This window comes from Ranitomeya variabilis, chromosome 4 (assembly GCF_051348905.1).
Source record: "Ranitomeya variabilis isolate aRanVar5 chromosome 4, aRanVar5.hap1, whole genome shotgun sequence".
NCBI classification, from domain to species: domain Eukaryota; kingdom Metazoa; phylum Chordata; class Amphibia; order Anura; family Dendrobatidae; genus Ranitomeya; species Ranitomeya variabilis.
The window spans coordinates 18384536-18389368 of record NC_135235.1 but is presented as its reverse complement, the minus strand read 5'-3'; the positions used below and the strand labels follow the sequence as shown (position 1 = coordinate 18389368).

At 43.6% G+C, this 4833-nt stretch overlaps 1 pseudogene; it reads right to left on the bottom strand.

Annotated features, from left to right (window-relative positions):
- Positions 1–4466: 4466 nt before the first annotated feature.
- Positions 4467–4556, bottom strand: LOC143770840 (U6 spliceosomal RNA; annotated as a pseudogene).
- Between the last annotated feature and the right edge of the window lie 277 nt (positions 4557–4833).

The window sequence follows — 4833 nt, the reverse complement described above, 5'->3', positions numbered from 1 at the left end:
CCAGTGAGGGGCTAAAGGCGAGTACAATCAATTATTGTTTTTAACTCCTTTTCTGCCCTCCGTGTATTTTGTGTTGGGGTCTGGAGAGTCCTTACGTCTTTTCAGGACACTTCGATTGGTCTCGCTCATCTCTAGTCACAATGTAACGGGGCAAATCTCCGTCTATCATCACATCTAGAAGGCAATTACAATCCGACACGCGTTTCAGGTTCAATCAGCAGGAAGCGGGTGACATTGTGACGCCCCAGGGTCCTGGTTGTCACAGTGGCATTGCTTTCCTCACAGGGAGAGTGATGTCATGCTTGGAAGGGATGAAGGATTCCTTTTGACAGGTAATCAGCACATACAACACCATTCTGACTCCAGGCTAGAAGGGGGAGCTCTACACCTGACGTTAGGGGGGAGCTGCTCTCTCTGGTCGGGAGAGTCAGTTGGTAGGCAGTTGCTAGGCAGTTAGGAAGAGTTAGACAGTTGGTGCCAGACAGCAGATGGGAGCAGTCTGAGGGAGAAGGACGAGTGAGGGGCCATGTAGCCTGAAATGCTGCAGCTCCTAGATAGCGAGGTACAGAAGGAAGAACAGCTTGTAGCGAACGTGCCAGAGAGTGAAGCACAGGAGAGTGACAACAAGGGAGAATAGCAGTGACTGGGCTACCTCCCTGACAGAGCGCAGATACCGGTAACCGGAAGACCAAGGTTGTGTCATACTCTAGGAGGCACAGCAGAAACCGGTAGGACAGCTAGACTACACGTAACCTGTCCACCCTAACACCCAGGAGACACAGTGACACATAGAGCCCAGGTTGTGATAGAGACCCTGTAAAAAGGCTCGAGTCACCTGTCATACGGGTTTGAGTCCTACCTAAAGGGGGACAGAGAGAACTGAGAGGACCTTGCCAGAAGCCTTAGGCAGTAAGGGACTACAATACCACAGCGCTAAAAGGAAGGCTTTTAACTCCACCTGGTTAAAGGGGACTCTGAACTCACTTCCAAGCCAGCCAGACCCTGCCTGCCCTGTGATCTGGTGCCCTGGACTGTGGCTGCCTGCTACCATCAGTAAACTAGGTAATGAGACTGCAAACCTGTGTCCTCTGTTCTTTATCGCACCACTCACCAACTTCATCTACTACCCTGGGAGCCCTGGGGACCCAGCTTCACCTGTGGGAAGCTATACCATCCCTGCTGCCATAACATCACCCCAGTAGACCCCTTAAAGCAGCATCGGTCATCCCTGACCGAATACCACAGGTGGCGTCACGAACTCTTATTATCTCACAAATCCCTTTAAAGACCTTCCCTTTTACATGGGCGCCCAGGACCACCGTGACACATCCCTTTAAGTACCGGACCCGGTACCGAGTACCCACTGCCCTGACGGGCATTCCAACATGATATCAGTACACGGTGCCATGTTGTACTCTTCAGGATTATTTTCCTGTCCATTTCATGGGGCTTTTCATAATCATCTCCTGGACGTCTGCAACAACGACAGGTGTAAATACAAAGTATATATGATATTATGCAATGTCCTCACCGGCACATGTATCCTGCTTATTACTGGGGCATCCCTATGTTTCTGCGACTGCTCCGGTGTGTACATCGACGATCACAAGGCGACATGCTGGACACAAAACACTACTGCCCACCACAAAGAACTACCAACTGGCAGGAAGGAGATGGCGGCTTTACTGCTACGATTGCTCTGGTGAATTAGGAGCTCAGCTTTAATGGAGGAACAAAGATACTTTTACTGTTAGACAACTCTAATGAACGCAGCCTGATAAGAGCCATCCCTTAGAAACCGCACGAGGCCAGCAGGACGGTCATCGTGGCTGAGCCTCTATTATTTTGTGTCTTCAGATACTATTTTTATTGTATATCTAATATATAAAGCTGAATGTGTGTATGTATGTATGTATGTATGTCCGGGATTGGCATCTGCACCGTCGCAGCTACAGCCACAAAATTTTGCACAGTCACACGTCTAGACCCCGAGAGCGTCATAGGCTATGTTGTGAGGCGAAATTTTAACCCCGCGCTTTCCAATTCACCAAACAATTTTGCCCCTATCTACATAATGGGGAAAAAGTGAAGGGAAAAGTGTTGGAGGCAAATTAACAGCTGCCAGATGTGATCAAGGGGGACTTAAAGAATGACAGCGATGGCGCCAAAGAGTATATACTGTACAGTTGCTAAGGTGGGGCCCCGACATGGGATAATCACCACACCACCACGGGGATATGAACACACACACAAAATGCGCCACACACTACCACGTGCTTGAACACATATATCACCCTCAGCGCACATTTCACCACACATACACCAACCTCGCCACATAAAAGTCGAAACACAAAAGTCGCCGCTCAAAACTCGCCACGCGCAAAACTCTCCACATGCAAAACTCGCCACACGTGCAAAACTCACCTCATGGAAAACTCGCCACACGCAAAACTTGCACACGTGGAAAAATTGCCACATGCACAAAAGTTGCAACACATGCAAAAGTTGCCTCACACAAAACTTGCACATACTCAAAACGCACCACACATAAAACTCGCCACGCGCAAAACTCGCCATGCGCAAAACTTGCTGCACACAACTTGCTACACTAACCTGTCACATGCAACTCGACACACAAAAAGTTGCTACACGCATGTCGCCACACAAAACTCATCTCACAAAAGTCGCTACATGCATGTCGCCACACGCAACTCAACACACACAACTTGACACACGAAACTCGCCCTAAAAAACACAGAAGTCTGGTATTATCCTTCAAAAATAAAAATCTGATTAATAAGCTGACAAACTACAAGAGCAACAAATGTACCATATAGGAATCCGGCAGCTGTCAGTCACATGACCAGTCTATTATGTGTATGTGTGAGCTAATATATACTGCCAGGGGGTGGGCTTACTGTTGGCTGGGGATTTATCAGGCTGCCAATTTAGCTTACAAATACTGAGGTAAAAATACTGACCAAATAACGTGTGAACGAGGGCTAATACAGGAGGAGATGACATACAGATATATACTATATACAGGAGGAGATGACACACAGGTATATACTATTTACAGGGGAGATGACACACAGGTATATACTATATACAGGAGGAGATGACACACAGATATATACTATATACAGGAGAGATGACACACAGGTATATACTATATAGAGGAGATGACATACAGGTACATACTACATACAGGAGGAGATGACATACAGGTATATACTATATACAGGAGCAGATTACCTACAGGTATATAGTATATACAGGAGGAGATGACATACAGGTATATGCTATGTATAGGAGATGACACACAGATATATACTATATACAAGAGAGATGACACACAGGTATATACTATATAGAGGAGGAGATGACATACAGGTGCATACTACATACAGGAGGAGATGACATACAGGTATATACTATTTACAGGGGAGATGACACACAGAGTGACACACTTTTCATTTTTTTCCCCTTTTTTCTCTCAAAATTCTCTTTATTAAGCGAGTTTTTTACAGTACAGAAGATAATGGGTCAGGAAAGGAATGAAGGGAAAGGAAGTCAACCAAAGAAAGGAAAAGAGGAAAGGGGTTAGGGAGGAAGAGGAGAGAAGGAAAAGGAAGGGAAATGAAGATCATCTTAACCCAACAATTAAAATACCAAGTGCAAAAACAACATAAAATAAGGTATAGATTAAAAGAATTCTGGCACAGTAATAAGACTTCATATAAAGAGGATTTTCTTGCTAGGAGAAAAAATTGTGTTCCAAGAAGAGGTATTCCTTAAAGCGAAGGACATTTCCAAGGAGAGAGAACATAATATCAATTATGTCAGAAATAGAGGGAGTATCCATCGATTTCAACTTTGATGCAATACAAGTTTTTATGACAGAAGAAATGTGTAAAGAAACTTGTCTAATTTGTGGAGGGAGGACATCAGCTTCCAGAAAAAGGAGAGAAAATTGGGGGGAAATTTTGACGGGAGACGCATTTATTTTATTCCATTGTAAAGATACATCTTTCCTAAGTATCGAAACTCTGGGACATTCCCAGAATATGTGACGATTATTACCTCTTTGACCACAATTCTTCCAGCAGAAATCGAATTGATCGGGAAATGCGTTATTAAGTCTAGCGGGAAAGTAGAACCACCTAGATAACATCTTTAAATAATTTTCACGTAGGTTTGCGCTAATAGAAGATTATTTGTACGCTAGTTCCACCGCTTTTTCCCATTAATCTAGGAGGAAATTATTATTTAGATTTTTCTCCCATCTCCACATATAATTCAGTTTTTCAAAAGAGACATCAGAGTTAATAACTGAGTAGATATTCTTCATATTCCAAATGGAGTTATTCATAGGATTCTCTAGAAGAGTAACAAGTTCTCTAGAAAGGGTCGAAGGTAAAGAGAATTTATTTCTAATATAAGTCCTTAACTCTAGAAAATTATAGAAAAATATGGAACGCTTCACAAATTTGCGTGTCATCCTTGCGCAGGGGCCATGCTAATCTTCTCTGTATATGTGCTGCCAAGGGGAGCACTTTTTACTCTTTTTTCATTACGTTATGTGGAAAAATGAATGACGTCATTTAAAACTACAACTTGTCCCATAAAAAACAAGTTCTCATATGGCGACGGAAAAATAAAAAACTGATGGCTCTGGGAAAAAGGGAGAAAAAACTAAAAGAGCAAAAAAGAAAATACAAATCTACAGATGTTCAGATCTAGCAATCACCGGTACAGCGCTCTGGGCCACAATTCCCCATTTGGGGAGGTTAAGCCATTTTTATAGTGCTTTGGAACAAAGCACTATATTGT